Source organism: Tupaia chinensis, unplaced genomic scaffold (genome assembly GCF_000334495.1).
Source record: "Tupaia chinensis unplaced genomic scaffold, TupChi_1.0 Scaffold000313_1, whole genome shotgun sequence".
Taxonomy (NCBI): Eukaryota; Metazoa; Chordata; class Mammalia; order Scandentia; family Tupaiidae; genus Tupaia; species Tupaia belangeri.
Genome location: NW_006159806.1, coordinates 2,580,002 through 2,599,013, shown reverse-complemented (window position 1 = coordinate 2,599,013; position 19,012 = coordinate 2,580,002).

Genomic DNA, 19,012 nt, shown 5'->3' with positions numbered 1-19,012 from the left:
TAGGGAAATGGAAAACAATACATAAATCAAGAAATGTCATGAGAACATAAACCCCTGTTATGTCAATGAAAATGCCAAGTACAAGATGAATGAAAAAGACTTTATGAAGGCAAACAGCATCATTTGGCAACTGGCCTGAAGTGGGAAGTAAAAAGTCACTGTAGATATCTCTGCAAGTTTTAAGGATGAACAAATGAGAACATTAATGACACTGGCATTATGACACATTCAAATAAATCATGCAGGCATTAATATTTTAAAGGCAAGTAGAGTCAAATTAGAGGACAGGTGAAGAATCTCATTTGAGTTGTTGAGTCTAAGTGTCTAGTGGTAAACCATGTGAAGATATCCAGAGAAAATTTGAAATGCAAGTCTAGTGATCAGGCTTGGGATCTTTTAAAAATTTGATGACTGTGAGGAAATCAACTACTTAGACACGATTATTGAGATGGGTTAAGACTTGACTTTCCCCAAGGAAAATACAGACCAATAGACCACTGTACTTGCTGCATATATTTACTAAGAGCTCCCTGTGAGAAAAGCCCAACTCCTATTCCATACTCCTACTTACCACCCAACTTTCACTTAACACACAGACATGCACACACATGCATGCACAACTGTGTACACACGCTTGCACAAATTTACTGCCTTGCCCTGTTAGTAGAAAATGCAACATGCTGCATGCCTGAACTTATTACACATCACAGTAACCTGGATATTTAGATGGGGTCAGAATGTCAATCTAAATTAAACTCACAGATGAGATGATGGACATCATTCCATCTGTCTTAGGCAGTATTTTGCTTCACCAGAGAGAATCTGACAGCTGTTGTTTAAAAGAAGCCTTACTTCCACTCATTCCCTTGTTATGACATTCCAATTTCCTTCCTGAGACTTTCTTCCAAGTTCCTGATCCCAACCCAAGAAATTTGCATATAAAGTTCCCCGGGCAGTTCTAGTATTGAAACAGCTGCATGATTACTCCAGCAATCATTCTTCCACCTTTCAATTCTTACAGCACCTGCATTTTCACTCCTCAGGCAGCACGCCTCTCATTCTGCCTTGCAAAAGAGCTGTCTTTGGACTAGGCTTATCGCTGCTACTAAAATTGTAAACAGTGAGAGAGCAATAACCTTCCTCATGCTTAACATACAGAAGGAACTTAAAAATAGTACATACTTGACAGTTGAATAAATTGCTAAATGAAAGAACAACTTCATCTGTGAAGATTTTTTTAATTGTTTGACATTGTTAAAATAAACACAATACCTTGAATGTGCTCTGAGCTCCAACAAGGGTATGCAAAAGTCAAATGAGATTCACACATCCAAGAAACTTAAACAGGCAAGAGAAATCACGAGATTGTATCTTCCTGTGAAAGACCATGGAAAGGCACATTATTTCCTTTTAATATTTAAAACAGATTTTGAATAATAAATAATTTTTAAATCACTAAATTCTAAGTAAATATCAAGTAATATTTATAAATTGTGTGTTGTATATCAACAAGAATGACAGAATGAACATCTATGTGCATGTGAGGTGAATGTTAAAAAAAAAGAAGTGTTAGCCTCAACAATGTGGTTCTTTCTGTATCCTTTCCACTCTCATCCCTTCCCTCACCCAACACAAAATTTGTCTTCACGCTTCCCTTTTATTTTGCATGATATTACCACAAAAAAATTATATTTCTTAACAAAATGTTACTTTGTCTTGTATTGTAAAGAAAGTAATTGAGCAATATGGATTCTGCTGTAGTTCACTTTTTTCTGTACTTATTATGTCTTTAGTATTCATTATTGTAGGCATGATGCATATCTATTTTTCTAAATTATGATTTTTATCTTAATCTATTTTTTCTTCTAACATGATGAGTTTCTATTGTTTTAGATTTTTGCTTTATGTACAATGCTGAGAATATTCTTCCATTTGTTTCTTGGTAATGTACTTGTGTATATATAATATCATTACTATTAGTTTGTATATTTTGATCTGATTTATGAGAGTTAATCACTCATGGGAACCAGCAGTTAGTGTAATGGCTATGTCGCTGGACTCCCACGTAGTCGACCGCAGTTCGCGTCCCGGACTCGGTGGCTTAAAACTCACGCCGGGCACGTGTGCGTGCGTGCCCAAGATCCCGAGAGGAGAATGGAGGAGAAGGGATTGCGGCGTGACCATCCCCCCTGGGGGGTGATTTCTCGCTTTCTGTCTCTATGTCTCTGTCTGTCTGGCGAGCGCACACGCCCTATAATGAAAAAACCTTTCCAAAAAAAAAGAGTTAATCACTCATTCCAGGGGCCAGCAGATGGCATAGCAGTTATGTCACTGGACTCCCATATAGCCGACTGTGGTTCTAGTCCTAGACCTGGTATCAAGATAGGTGTGTGTGCTCAGTGTCTCAAGAGGAAAACAGAGAAGGGATTGTGGTGTGGCCATTCTTCCTGGGAGTGGGGGAAGTTTCTTACTTTTCCTCTCACTGTCTCTGTCTCTCCACTGAGCACAAACCCTAAGACAAATATCTCTTTCAAAAAGTCACTCATTCTAGATACTTTGATTGCTTCTATATGTTGCTTATATTTTCTCCTAGGTTGTAGCTTTTCTTTTCAGTCTTCCGTAGTTTACAGTTAATATAGCTAAAATAATCAGTAATGATTATTTAACAAAATGTCTTTTGTATTTAAATTTATAAAAATATTATCTTAAGTGATCATCTAAAATACTGCTATTTTTATCTTTCAGTTATATGTAAATGGTATGAGTCAGGTAGTAAATTTTGTATTGTCTTCATATAGATAACTAATTATAACAGCAAAATTTATTGAAAGTCTATTTTTTTCTCCACAGATCTTGAGTGAAATTCTGTTACAAAGCGAGCGTCAATATACATATTAATGACAGAAATAACCAAAGCTTTGTATAACTAATTGAAGCATGGTTTATTTTAAGTAAAAATCTGAGTGACCAAGCACAGAGAAACACAAAAGTGTTTCTCTAGAGTGTTCAGATGCAGCAGTTCTTTTTTCGTAAGATTTATTTTAAATTTATTTAGCATTAGTATTTCTTTAAAGTTGCCCAGAGATAGAGAGAGGGCAAGTGAGAAAGCAAGCTACCAAGTCTGGGACTCAAAATGTGGTAGGCCATGTGGGAGTCCAGCACCTTAATCACCATGCCATCTGCCTGCCCCATTTGTTCAGTTCTGAGAAAAGGAGACACAGACAAAATTGTGAATCAGCATAAGGAGTGTCTTCATTGGCCAGGCCTAAAAAATTGGGACATCTGGAAATAGGGACTTGTAGGATAAAGGTGGGTTTAGAAATTCTTATGTTAGTAATTAGTTAAATACACAAGTCTTTGTTTTGAAGAGACTTGGAGTCAATCGAAAAAAATGTCTGATACTATCTTAAATGTAGATAATAAGGCCTTACTATTTATCTGTTGATGCTATGCCAGGGTCAAGACATAAGGAGCTACCCACAATCACTAGACCAAAACAGTCTGTTTCAGCAAGATTAATGTTTGTAGATATGCCCTTGGAAAGCAATTTAGAATAGTCAGAAACCTGTCCTCTGGATCTATTTCTCTGTTCAAATTTTTATGTATATCAATACCATATTATATTAATTATAGATTTATATTAATTTTTGATAACTGATGGGACAAACCTTACCTCCATAGCTATGTCACTTTTCTTTAGGAATGTTTGGCCACCATCCTGTATTAATTTAGAATCACCCACTTAAGTTTCATGCTAAAAAGAGCAGAAAAAGAGAGAAAAATAATTCTGTGGAGACTTTAATCGAAATTCATTGACTTTATAAATAACTTAGGGTAGAAATGTGAACTAAACTAGTTAACCGAGTATATATTATTTTCAAAATTATGTTTTCCACTTGATTGAGGCAGAAGTATATAAGCACAATTGATTTCTGTACTATAATTTTATATCTCATAGCTTTGAAATATTTACTAAAATTTCCCAATTACCTGTAATAATTTTACAGTAATTGCTTTTGGTTTCTCTACATAAGTAATCATATTTTCACATAATGGCCATATTTAATTTTAATTTTAGTTGTTTTCATTGCCTTTATTAAGCTGGCTTAGGCATCTCGTATAATGTTGAAAACTGATACAATCAACAGCTTTGTCTAGCTTCTGAATGTTTTTAGTGTTTCTACATTACAAATACGTGTGCTAAAAGCATTTTTGGAAATAACCTTGCAACATAAAGAAATTTCTTCTATTTTTAGATTAATAATTTATTTTATTATGACAGGATGCTCAATTTTGATAAATATTTCCTGTATTTATTAAATTATTAACTGAAAACACTATTTTACATTTTAAAATGTTAAACCTAACTTTAAACCATGAATATAAGTATTATCTTTTATATAGTGCTTACATTTGGTTTAATAATATTGTATTAAAATTTTTTCAGTCTATGTTCACGGTAAAATTATGACAGCAAGAGAGGTTCTACCACGTTTTTCATGTTTTAAGAAAGGATGGTACAGTCTTGATTTCCCACATGTAGTTTACTATAGCAAACCTTTCATTTTGATGTTTGGTATAGAACCTTCTAACTTAAAGTCTGGTAGTGTACTATACCTGATAATATTTGTTATGGTGCAAGGCACATTTGACTGATTTATCAAGTATACCAAGTGCTGGCAGATGTGGAAACTTTAAATAGTTTATTTGATCACAGAGCATTATATATTTTGTTCTTGAGAGGATGACACTAGTTGGCTTTCACCAAAAACAAAATAAAACATAACAAAGAGTAATAATTTTGTTCCTTCATGCATAAAAATGGAATTTTATTCACTACATATTCTTCAAATTCTTGGGTGAGGTCCTTTCATCTTATTTGGAAGCAATTGTTTAAACAAGGAGACTATGCAAAGTCTGTGGAAAGAGGGTTAAAGTATGAATTCGTGATAGAGCAAAAAAAAATTTGAAATCTATGTGTATATTTTTTCATAATACCCATTTTCTGCACATTTTTGAAAAATCCCTTTGGAGTGTTACTTTAGCAAAAATTTAAAGTCACAATAAATTCTAAATTGAATACATTGCACAAGTCAGAACACGTCACCTTACTTTGATTCAGTTTATTATATGCCAAGCTCTGTTCTAAACACTTTTCATTTATTTTCTAAAGTTTTTTCGTTTGTAAGAATTTTTACTTAATTTTATAAACCCTGTGAAGGTTATTTACTCTATTTCACAGATGAGCAGATTGATATATGGAGGCTATCTTAGTTCATTTGTGGTGCTATAAAAAAAATCTCTGAGACTGGGTAATGTATAAACAGATATTTCTTGTCTCACACCTTCTGATGTTGAGAAGCCCAAAATCAAGACCCTGGCAGGATGATGATGTTTGGTGAAAGATGCTCTCTACTTCCACGATGGCACTTTAGTGCTGTGTCCTACAGAAGGAAGGAACTGTGTCCTCACATAGCAGAATAAATGGAAGGAACAAAAAGGAAAAATGGATGAACACCAGTTTTCAAGATTTTTGATGAAGGCACCTAATCCCATTCATGAGGGCAAAACCTCATGACTCAATTACCTCCTAAAGGTGATTAAGGATTAAAGGTGATTAATGGATTAGTTTCAAAGTGAATGTTAGTGGGGACAAAAGCATTCAAACCATAGTAGTGAGGTTAAGTAATTTGCCCCAAGTCTTAGAGATTATAGTTACTGGAGCTGGGGATAATCAAAAGCAAACAGTCAGGGTTTGCAGTTTATTCTCTTAATTCCTATCTTCTATATTTTCTTCCTGCTACATGCGCTGAATATACTTTTGTCTTTTTCCTTATTTCTTAAAATAGAAGCTTGGATTATTGATCCGAGATACTATTTTACTAAATTTAATACTGTAACTTTTCTCAAACTGGAATTATAAGCTAATTTAAAAAATAAATTAAAAAAAAATGTCTCATAAAACCCAGGTCATAAGTAGTTATTTCATAGAGCATTATTGAATGATACAAAGTTAAATCAATACATGATACCATATTCTTACAGCTTTTACGAACTTTCTCTAAAACAAATGGGAAAATTTTAAACAATTCAAAATAAACATGTTAATCTAATGTGCCAAATGAGGATGTGTTGCTTAAGTAAAACGGCTGTCACAGCAAAGCTAAATCACATGGTGTGCTTTGGTCTACTCACTATACTCACACGACATTGACCAGGAGACAAACACATTTCTCTATGTGAAAGTTCCTTTGTTCAACTGGCCATGATATAATCTGGTTTTCATTTATGTGTAAGTTCCATTGAATCTGGTTAATTAAAGTATTCCACAAAAACTAAAAGATAACACAGGAGAGATTGGAATTCAATATATGAGTGTATTACTGTATAGCTCAATTATCAACAACCTCCCGAAGATCCAAAATGTCCTTATGTGTATGTTTTGGTTTGTTAGGAAAGTGAAGACATTTTAAAAAGTATTTCTATAGGATTCTTATGTCTCCTATACTGTGTTCTTTCCCGAGTCAATAAAACGTATTCTTGAACTAGTAGTGGTTATTGATTTTCACTTTGAGAAAAACTCGGGTTTAGTCTTTACCTGTCTTTTCCGATTTTTCAAACTACATTCTAAACTATTACCTTTTCTAGGAATCTAGAATTCTTTGTGTCTCCACTTGTCAAAATATATGTGGTAGGCTGAATAACGACCCTCAACTAGGACTACAACCTAACCAGAACCTGCAAATGCCACTGTTTATATAGCAAAAGGAACTTGGTGAGTATGATTGAGCTGAGGATCTCGAGACAGAGAGATTATCCTGGATTAACATGTGGTCCAGGCATAATCACCTGGTCGGGGGGAAAGTCAGGTGGAGAAAGGAAAAGGTGATGTGAGGCTATAATAATGGAAACAGAAGTTGGAATGACAGGTTTCGAAGACAGAAGAAGCAAGCACAAGCGAAGGAATTCAGACAGCCACTAATGACTGAAAAGAAAAAAAAAAAAAAAAAAAAAATTCACACATCCCCTAATGACTGAAAAGAAAAAAAAAAAAAAAAAAACACAAAAAAACAGCCCAACCAACAGCATGACTTTAGCTCTGACCTAATTTTGAATTGTTGTGCTCTAGAATCTTAAGAGAATCAATGTGTGTTATGTAGAAAGTGAATATACTATGCCTTTGCTAATACAGCTTTTCTGTCTAGAAATGATCCCTAGTTGACTTCCAGTTGACTGAGCCTTCCAGTTGACTCATTTCCCCCACATTCTTGCTTAAGAAAGGCCATGAGTAGAAAACTTAGGTAGGAGAAACATCATTCCCATTGATCTGCTTCCTTAGTTCAAAGGTAGTACCTTCACCATAGAACCAACCCCTCTACATATGATGTTGTCTTTTAAATTTTGGCCAACTAAAAATGTGGCAAAAGTCACAACCCTATTCATATTTTAATTTTTTCAGCAACTAGAATAAAGCATAAAACAGAGCTAACAATAAATCTTTGATTTTTGCATATTGGAAAAAACTCATGAAAGATTTTTGAATATATGCTATTTCAGAAAAAATCTTCTTCAAGCAAAATGACAATTTGTGTATATATTTTACTACAAGAAATATTCTGATTTCCAACAGGCATTTCATCTTTGAACATACTGATAATAGGAGATTTGTAAGCCAAATAACAAATGAATAAGTCCAGGCAGTATATCTTGATTTAGCCAATCTATAATGATTTCAAGAGTTAGGAAAAATATTAGAATTGTCAAGGCCAGATAATAGCAATCACTAGAATACACATAAATAAGATATCCCTGCATGAAAGATAACATTTTGATCCTTATATAATGTCCATTATTTTGTTTATGCTTTGATTTGTTTTCATTCTGATGAGAATAGATCTTAAGTCTTCATTACTGAATGAAAATGAGAGATGTTCTATCTTCCTTTTCCTTTGAAAAATATTTGCTTAGAAGTTGGAAAAGCAACAATATGTGGAAAATATAGTTTGTAAAAGATATTTATAGCTTCAGATTGGTTTTGTGGTTATTGGCATCTAAAATTATATCAGTCATCATCCTTTGTTTTTTTTTTTCTTTTGTTGTTGCCATAGTTAGAATTCTTTCTGTAATGAACCTGAATATGGTGTTCCAGAGACCTGTATAATCTCTAAAAAATAATGAGTGATGAGGCTATTCAGAGGTGAACCATAAAATATTTCAGCCAGATTTTTAGTACACATGCCATTCCTTGTACTTCTGGGAATGATGGTCATGCCAGGACTGCCAGCCATGGAACCACAGGAGAAGGGAAACATACAAAGAAGAGGAGCCAAGGTTTGTCCTGCGCCTGTAGCTTTGTGGAATCACTTTACCCCAAGGATTGCTATATTCCAAATCAACAAGATACTATCATGGTCTGTGGCTTATATACATATATTAATCAAATGATAGCTTTGTAATACAAATTATGCTTGATAGAGGCTTATTGCCAGAAGACTTTATTTGCCATCTGGGTTGCACGGATATTTTTTAATGTTAATTTTGCTGGTTAATGAAACAAATACTGGCTCAATACAAGTGATGTGTGTGTGTGTAATCATTGTTTTGAGATTTGTAAGCACTGAAATATTGAAAACATATCTCTATCATGGCACATTTATAAAAGCATTCTGGTTATTTAGATTTGCAGGAGATTTCTGAGAATTTGGGAAGAGGTACTAGAGACACCGTTTTCCATATAATAAAAACAAATATATCAATTCTGTGCATTCTTAAATTAAAGATGTTTAGAGTCAAAATTGTCATTAAGTTTCAAATTTTCTTGTATGTAAACATGCTATACCTCTGTATTTTACCCTAGAAGTATAACAGCAAGGATCATTCTAGTTGACTGTTTCAAAGGGTCGTATGCATAATACTATTTGAAATACTATCATGTAAATCGCTATCCTTGTTTAATCTCTAAAAAGTCATTCTACTTAAAAAAAAAAAGTAGGCTATCAAACACTATCAGGTAAAAAATAGAACAAAAAGAGGAAAAACCTCCATCAGAAGCTCCAAAAGATCCTGTTCTCTTGGGGCCAGCAGATGATTGTAATGGCTATGTTGCTGGACTTCCATGTAGTAAACCATGGTTTGAGTTCTGGACAGAGTGGCCACCCCCGCCCCCCGGGTGTGATTTCTCACTTTCTGTCTCACTGCCTCTCTCCTTCTGGCGAGTGCACGTGCCCTATAGCCAAAACCTCTCCAAAAAAAAAAATATATATATTCTGTTCTTTCAATTCTGTAGCCTAATTTAGGTTCCATATATATGTACATAATGTGTGTATGTGTGTGTGTATATATACATACACATATACACATATAAATACAAACACACACATATAAACATATGTACATACATAAACACATATGTATATATATATCAAGTATACACACACACACACACACACACACACACACTCACATACACACATTCTAGAATGCAGAGGAGAAAGAGACATACACATTTTTAGCCTAAGGCTCCAGCCTTCAGCTTTACCTAGAAGACAGAACAGAAAAATTCTTTCACCAGAGTATGTCAATGGAAGTTACGTAGTGAATGGTAAATGAATGGACTCTCTAAAAGTTTTCCTTTGAACTTCTTTTTCTATATCACAAAGGAGATTAGCTGGCAAACTGGTAAACAAATTTTGTCCACTCAGGCTTCAAGAAAAAAAGAGAGAAGATATGACTATATCCACAGATGAGTAAACCACGTTAAAAAAATATAGGCCCAACAGTAGTAGGAGGTTTTTTAAGTGATAGAATAAATACTTGAGTGATTATCCAGGTTTATTTTTTCTTCCAGTATAATTACATGCACAGTCCAAACACCCACCTCTCTGTCCTTAAACTGGTAGTTTATGCCATTCATATTAATTGTGGTAACTGAATTATATTTTTTACCTCTACTTTTTTGTTTTACAACTGTGGCATTCTTTTTTCTTTCTTTCTTTTGTTCTAGCTGTTTTTGCAGTTCTTTCTGTTATGTCACAATCCCTTCTTCTCCATTCTCCTCTCAGGATCTTGGGCACACACACACACATGCACCTGGCATGAGTTTAAGCCACCGGGTCCAAGACTCGAACCACGGTCAACTACATGGGAGTTTAGTGACATAGCCATTATGCTAACTGCTGGTCCTGCAATTGTGGCATTCTTTATTCTTTTTTTTTTTTTTCTCTTCTACTGCCTCTTTTTGATAGATTTAGGGACATAATTCTATTTTTTTCTGCTCTGCTCTTTCCTTTAGAAGTTTTGTAGTCTAATTTTCTAATTTTAGTGGTAACTTTGAAAATCATAGTGAATATCTTTTTAAATAACAAAATTTTTATTTTACATATCTCTTTTAGTAACACAAAGAATTGGTACAATATTTTGATTCAAATCATCCCTCTTCAAATTTACATAGTTTTATATTTAATATTGCTTGGTTAGATGTGCTTAAATGTTTGTTGATTATTTTCTGAATATTGTCTTATATTTCAGAGTTCTTATTGGGTTAATTTTTATCTCTACTTGAGCATTCTTTTGGCATCCTTTCATTTACTATCTGTTATTCATAAAGTCTTTCTAATAATATTTGTTTCAAAATATCCATATTTCCTTTTTGTTCTTGAAGGGTTTTTGTTGTTATTATTAAATAAAGAATTTCAGATTATCTACTAACTTGTCTCAAAATTCTGAAGAAATTTTCATTATATCTACAGCTTCTATTGTTGATGTTGTGAAGATTATCATCAGTATGCCATTCCCTCATGATTTCGTTATTTCATTTTTTTCTTTCATTGTTTTAAATTGTCTTCTTTTGTCTTTGATGTGCTTTATTCTTATTAATGTAAGACTAAGTATAAATGTTTCTCTATTTGATATACCTTTAGTTTTCTGTACATAAAAATTTGGAAAATTCTCAGAAATTAACTCCTCAAATTTCACCTCTTATTACTTTTTCTTCCTTTGAGTATTCTAATTAAATAACAGCAAGTTTCACTCTATTTATCTTTTACCACTGTTTTTCTATTCTCCAACTCATCTCTGTCTTGTATTCTGAATATTTGTATATACTCTATAATTTCACATACTCGATTTCATATTTTTCATATTGACAGTTCAGCTGAGAATTGTCCATTTTTATCTCATTGTGAAGGTTTTTGTTTTCTTTCAAACCTAACATATTACAATTTTATGTTCCTTGTGATTATGTTTTTAAAATCTCTCTGATCACTTACTTAATAGTACTTTGTTAGCTACTTTACTGACTATTGATTTATCTATTCATTTATTTCCACTGACTTTAATATTTTAAATTTTTAATCCTTAGCTCATATTTTTAATCTGATAACTTCATTTTCTAATGTTCTTGACAGTTTAAAACTATTTTTTTCCTCTGCTGTTTTCTGAACCTCATTCAAGATAGCTTATTTTTCTATATACTAATGATTTTATGTATGACGTTTTGAACTTTGGTAGATATGATTGTGTAAATCGAAGCAGTTATTCATAGAGAGTTGGCTGGTTGGGACTGCAGAGTAGGTATAAATATGCTATTTATCTCCTTCTACCAGTCTTTTTCTAGTTTGTGGTGAAAATGTCAAATCTTTATGCGATTGATACTGATATTGGCATTTGCTTTCAGGCAACCAACATACTTCTTTTGCTTAAGGCTCTTAGTTGGTGTCAATTTATGTGTGTGTGTGTGTGTGTGTGTGTGTTGTGTTCTTGGTTTTTTGTTTTGTTTTGTTTTGTTGTTGTTGTTGTTGTTTTTGTGATGGTAGCAGAAGGGATAATCCTTACTTAGTATGGACCCAAAAATGCATTAAATAGGTACTTTAGGCATTTTTGTAGTGAAGGTACTCTTTGGATCACTATTCTGTGATACTGCCAAGGGAGAGACCGAAAGAAAGAATGAGAATGAAAGACAGAGAGGGAAGAGATAGATTTGTGACTTCAGGATATTTATACCTTTTGTTCTTTCTCTTTGCAATGACCCTCCCTCTAACCTTCTTCTTGCCCAAACCCACACACATTTCACCTCCCAAGACTTTGAATAATGCTGATCCATATTTTCAGAACTCTCTTGCTGTCAATACTGGCTTAGTTCCTACCATTGTATGTTCTCATATGTTTTCCTCCATAGCATGTAAAACTCCTATAATTAAATAAATGATATAAAATGGGATATTTTTGTCTCTTTAATATAGTTATATCCTCAGGGCATGGTACAATTCCTGTCTCTATTAAGTATTATGAGACAAACTTACAGAAAGTGAATAAGAAATGTAATTTATCACAAATAGGGCTACCAAGTCCATCAGTACCAGATTTAAACTCGTTAAAATTAGATAAATATATTGGATGTGGAAATTCTCCTTACTATTACATGTATAAAGCACATATGTTTCAAAGTACCTTGGAGCCAATGTTATTTAACATCTACTTTTGAGTAACTTAACAGCAATTGAAACTGAGAATTCAGATGTGAAAGGCCATAGTTAGGCCCTCCCATAAAATATTCAAAAGGCCTATACCTTATTACAAATATTCCTTGAATATAGCTCTTGGAGAAATAGATATCTGATTCATAGAGATTTAATAAATAACAGATATAAATAGTTACTATAAATAATAACACTGATTATCCTGTGTAATCAAACCCTTCACCTGCTGTGATATGCACTGCGTTTATGCAGATCAGCTGTAGGCCTTTCATCCATGAAATTATAGAATGTATAATGTGATGGGCCATGATATATTCAGTGTAATTGCTTATTTATAAAAAGAGCTATCAACAGCCCACTTTAAATAAATTCAGAAATCACCATAGGGCATTTAGAAATGAATATTTTATATGACATTTTAAAAAGATTATGAGCATTTCTTTGAACAGTAAAATTAATGGCTGTTTGGCTGTTTAAACTCATCCAGTGTAGATTCAGGATAATAGTGCATAAACTGTAATTACTGTATTTGTGTTTTAATTAGGAATAACCATCTACCTTACTAGCAATGCAAATTTTTTATTTAAAATATGAATAACAGGAAAACAAATTAATAAATGTTAAATTTCCTCATTGGTTTTTTGAAGTTAAAGTATATTTTAATGTTAACTCTATGTTTATCTCTGTCTATTTACAAATTTATAATTTACCATATAAGTTTTTACATTTTAATTTATTATTTTTAGTTTTGCTATAGGGCACATGCACTTGGGGAGAGAGAGAGAGAGAGAGAGAGAGAGAGAGAGAGAGAGAGGAGAGAGAAAGTAAGAAGTCACCCACTAGAGGGAATGGCTACATCACAATCCCTTTTCCATTCTCCTCTCAGGACTCTGAGCAAGCACACACATGGCATGATTTTCAGTCCACCAGGACCAGGATTTGAACTGTGCAGTTAGCCATATAGGATCCAACTGCCTTGACCTCTACACAATCTGCTGATCTCACAACATAACTTTTAAGGCAGTCTATATTTCCAACCAAAAATACAAGATTTTTGGACCTCAACTGTAATATTAACACAAAGTTTCTAATTTGCTTAGAAACAGTGCAACTTTTGTGTCTTGGTCTTTAGTACAAATTAATTTTAAATAGTTTAAGATGCATTATAAAGTTAGAATTACTCATCAGAGCCCCAGTTTCCAAAATCAAGGTGAGAGAAGTTGAAGAATAATGTTCTTAGTCCAAAATTAACCAAAGAACATTAAATTAGTGAATCATTTGTAATAGTCATTGTCATAGCAGAGTATAAAGGACATAATTAAAATCTGTGAAAGACTGGATAATGGGGAGAGATGTTTGTATAACAATTCATCAGACATTTACCGAGTGACGTTAGAGGATCATAAAGTTATCTTCATCTACCCTAACACCACTCTGTGAACAAAAATTATTTTCTATATTTTCTGTGCATATTTTTCTCATGATGACATTGGTAATCATTAAAATAGTGCTGGATCATCCTTTTATATTTTTTAAGTTTCTGTTAATTTTAGTACATACTCTTACACATAGGGATTTAGTTATCACTCTAAGCAATATGCCAAGTACTATGAAGGAAATAAAAGACATAGAAAACAATGCCTGAGGATCATTCAAAACACCAATAAAACAAAGGTGCATTTAAAGAAAGTTGTGAACTTTCTCTAGAAGTAATGGATGTATTTTCTCTAACAGTTGAAAAGATTATGGCAAAATACCAAGTTTATATCATCAGGGCCAAGAAGGGTAACTTGGAAAAACAATGATCAAATTCATATTATTTAATTTTAGGATGAAGATAAAGTGAATATAAATTCTTAGAGTGTGGAGCTAAATATTATTTTTGTAATAATCAAAAAAGAAGGGCATTGGGACCAGCAGTTAGCGTAATGGCTATGTCGCTGGACTCCCATGTAGCTGACCGTGGTTCGCGTATGGACCCGGTGGCTTAAACTCACGCTGGGCGCGTGTGCATGCGTGCCCAAGATCCTGAGAGGAGAATGGAAGAGAACGGATTGCGGCATGGCCATCCCCCATGGGGGGGCGAGGGTGATTTCTCGCTTTCTGTCTCTCTGTCTCTCTCTGTCTGTCTGGTGAGCGCACGCGCCCTATAGCAAAAATCTCCCCAAAAAAAAAAAAAAGAAAGGCATTGGCCATAGGATCTACTTACATGAGACCTAAGGGAGGTATTCGCATGAGATGTGAATTTTCTTTTTAAATAAAAAATAAAACCTGACAGAATTGCTTATTGTAGTAATGCTCTGATAGGTCAACCAATTTATCTAAGAATTCCATCAAGTTAACTAAAAGTGAAAACAGGAATAGATTTTATTTCTTTGAAGACTTTGAGTTCACAGAAAACTGAACAGAAGGCATAAGGAGATTTTACAGACTCAATGCCCCACACATGACTTCCCCATTATCAATACCACCAGAGTGGGACCTTTGTTACAGTTGAAACTACATCAATACATCATCACCACCTCAATTCCACAGTTTATACTAAGGTTCAGTATGTTGTACAATCTACTGACTTGGATAAATATATAGAGACATTTATCTACAACTATAGTTCCTCGGTCCTAAAATTCCCCTCTGTTCCTTTTATTCATACCTCCCCCTCTCACTTAACTCCAAGCAACAACCTTCCCTTTTACTGTTTGCGTAGTTTTGCCTTTCCCAAAGTGTTATGTAGTTGGACCTGTATTGATATAGGTTTTCCAATTAGCTTCAAGTTGAAACAGTGGTTTTTGAAGCATATGTAGGTATTAGTTTTTAGGTAAGACTCTAAACCAAACTTGTCTAGATAACAACAACGAATAAAACCCTCAAGTCTTTTGACTGTATGACATAAAATAAGGTTAAGAAAATCAACTCCTCGGGACCAGCAGTTAGCGTAATGGCTATGTCGCTGGACTCCGATGTAGTCAACCACGGTTTGCATCCCGGACCCGGTGGCTTAAAAGTCATGCTGGGCGCGTGTGCGAGCGTGCCTAAGGTCCCAAGAGGAGAATGGAGGAGAAGGGATTGTGGCATGGCCATCCCCCTCGGGGGGTGATTTCTCGCTTTCTATCTCTCTGTCTCTCTCTGTCTGTCTGGTGAGCGCATGTGACCAAAGAAAAAACCTCAAAAAAAAAAAAAAAAAAAAGAAAAAGAAAATCAACTCCTTCAGGAAAGAGAATATTTATTTCTGAGCACACCGAATATACTAAGCATTCACTTCAACCCCTATTCAAGGTTTAAGATTTCTTTCACTCACCAAATGATGCAAAGGCGAGCAATGCTCACTTTTATTTTCATTCTTTCTTTAGTCTAAACAGTCATCCCTTTGATAGTACAAGTTAACTTCCTGGCTTCATTTATTAAATAAATTTAAACTAAAATATTTTATAAATTATACTTTTTTATAAATAAAGTTCTCAAGTTTTTAAAAGTTTGGGCTTTGGTTTTTAATTTCTGGTTGTCAAAACCAGTAAAATATTATTTCAACTTTATCGATTTTTCATAGATACTACCAAAAGCCTTTGAAGTACAAACTATTCTATGTACTCTTGTCTTCCCAAAGATACTGTCTTGGAGATTCCTCATTATTCTGTTAACTCTTCAAAGTACTTAACCCGTGACTTTTGCTGTCTTTTAATTTTTGCTGTAGGGTATGTGCACTCAAGAGAGACAGACATAAAGAGGAAAAGTGAGAAATAGCCCTCCCAGGGAGGATGACCATACTGCAATCCCTTCTCTTCCAGTCTTCTCTTGGAATTTTGGCCATGCATACACATGTGCCTGGCATGATTTTCAAACTTCTGGGTCTAGGTGGGATCCAGAGCCTAACCTCCATGCCACCTGCAAGCCCAAACTTAAGTTGATTTTTAAATTATTTCACTCAGTTCTTTTAGTAGTCTTTAGCAGGATGGTTAGCCTTAACCATCTGATTCATTATTATTTGAAGCAGAATCTGTTTTATAGAAATATAATATCAACATATTCACATATATCCTCTCTAAAATATGTTACAGACAAGTTGATTAATGAAGAAATACAGATATATTTATATATACACACATATAGAATAATACATACATAAGAAGAATATAAATATAAGTAAAATATTTTATTTTAGGTTTATTTACATTTTTTATATCTATGTGGTTTAAAATATCTGGAAGTAACTCAGTTTTAACCCTAACCTACCAAAGAAGAAACCTGATCTATCATCTAGGAGGTTGATTGTATTGATTTATCATTGCCAATCATAATTTCTTTTTATTTTACATTTTACCTAAAGTGACTAGTAGAGTTCTCTGCTAACCAAAGAAATGAAATATTCTGGCCAGTTTCTTTCTTTTTTTAAAAAAGAATTATTTATTTACTTTTTTAAATTTATTCACTCATTTATTTCAATTTGATCAGAGAGAACACAGAGAGAGAGAAAGTGAGAGAGCAAGCCACCAGGTCTAGGACTTGAACCGAGGTTGGCCATGTGGGAGTTTTCCAGTGCCTTAACCCCCACACCACCTGCTGACCCCTCTGGCCAGTTTCAAGCACCTACTACAAATGTTTGTTGAGTGCCTTTGTAAAACCTTTGACATCAGGCTATTTAAATGTTTTCTGTTTGTGTTTCCACAGACCTTTCTTTATACTTTTATCTTGACATCATTCATATTATTTAGTCATGTGACTAAATGTCTCATTTAGAAATGTGAGACTTCATGTATTAGAATTTCCTTTCTTTCCTGAGTTTTAATGTCATACCTACCTCAGGGAATGGTAAACAGAATGTACTCCATAGATGCTTGTCAAATGCATGCAATACATATGGACATGAGAGGTAGCAATAAGATTACTCAAGAGACACTTTAATTGTGTGGGTATCATACTATGACAATAAATTTATAGTTTGTAGAGACAAAGTGAAATTCACAGGAGAGGTGATATAGGAGCTGGTTCTTGAACATTTCCCAGGGACTAGCACAACAAAGATGCTAGGGAGCACAATACAATTAGAAGGAAGAGGATTAACAAAACCAGAGTCATAAAAATCTAAGGCCAGCTTGGAGATTGGAGAGTATAGTCATAGGAACTGCGCCAAAGTGAGTACTGCATTATCTATCATTCATGTTCACTCACTCTTCTATATTCCCTTCACATACCCTTGACAGAGTGTCGCATTTAAAAGAAGTATAAGAAAAAAGACAATATTTCCCTTGTACCCAGAGTAAAGGCATGTGACCTAGATTTTGCCAACCACTCATGTCACATATGGTCAGGATTGTTTAATATGTTTTAATGAAAGGTCCCAGTCTGCTGATGGGAGGCCACAAAGCCATGGTGAGTCTTTCTTCAGTGCTATTTTTGCAGGATGATTCTGAGATGTTTTAGGCAGTAACAATTTAGTTTCCCTTAGGCCAGCCTAGAAGAATGTCTTGGGGTGTTGCTTATACATATTTATACTGGAGTGTGCTTCTCCAGTTCTTCCATGAGGGCTATCTATAGTATTTTCATGCAACTTTGCATCGAAATACAGCATACTCAAAGAAAAAAATCACAAGTAAACCCCTTGATGCATTTTTCAGAATGCAATCACATCCATGTATCTACCAAATAAAAAAGAAAAATAGAAAATTACAAGAACCCTTAAAGATCCCATCCACTATTGCCTAGCATCACTAGAGTCAACCACTGTCCTAATTTTAATCACCATTTCTTTTGGCCAGTTTTTTTAAACTTTATGCACAAAGATTCACATAGCAGGTATTATTTTGTCCCTAACAACTCTAGGTTCCAATATCTGAGTCATAATAGATACTTCCCATCATAAGAATAGAGTAGTACACCTGATAACTCATTACTAAGTAAGAAACTCAATTCTTTATTTAAAGAGATGTTTTCAATAGAATTTGTACTCTTCCAGAGATATGCAGAGACAGAAAACAAGAAATCACTCCCCAGAAGGGATGGCCACATCGCAATCCTTTCCCCTCTATTCTCTGCTTGAGATTTTGGGCATGCACACATATACACCTGGCATGAGTTTGAAACCTCCATTTCTGGGACTCAAACCATGGTCGGTCTTCTAGACCCACCCCAACCACTATGCTACCTCCTGGTCCCTGAAACTCAGTTTTTTTAAGGAATGGTCCATATGCCCCCAAGTCACAGTGAAAGGCAAAGACTCTGAGAGTTTTCCAGGCAATAATGTAAGTGACTCTATCATTTCCCCCTTAAAAGTCAGAATATCAATTGTTGCTACAAGTGCCCAAACCTGTTCATGTCTAAGTAAGAGAACGATAGCAATGTCACCTTGGCTTTTGGCTGCAAGTCACATTACATTTATAAATAGGTACATATGAACAAAGTGGCTATGGTGGACCAATAAGAGGTTATATTTGGCTCAACATGATGAACTTCCCTTACTTAAACAGACCTGAATACAATCACTTCTTGGCCAGTGCAGAACCAAAGCTGACCTTCTAATACAATACCAGACTCCAAGGGAA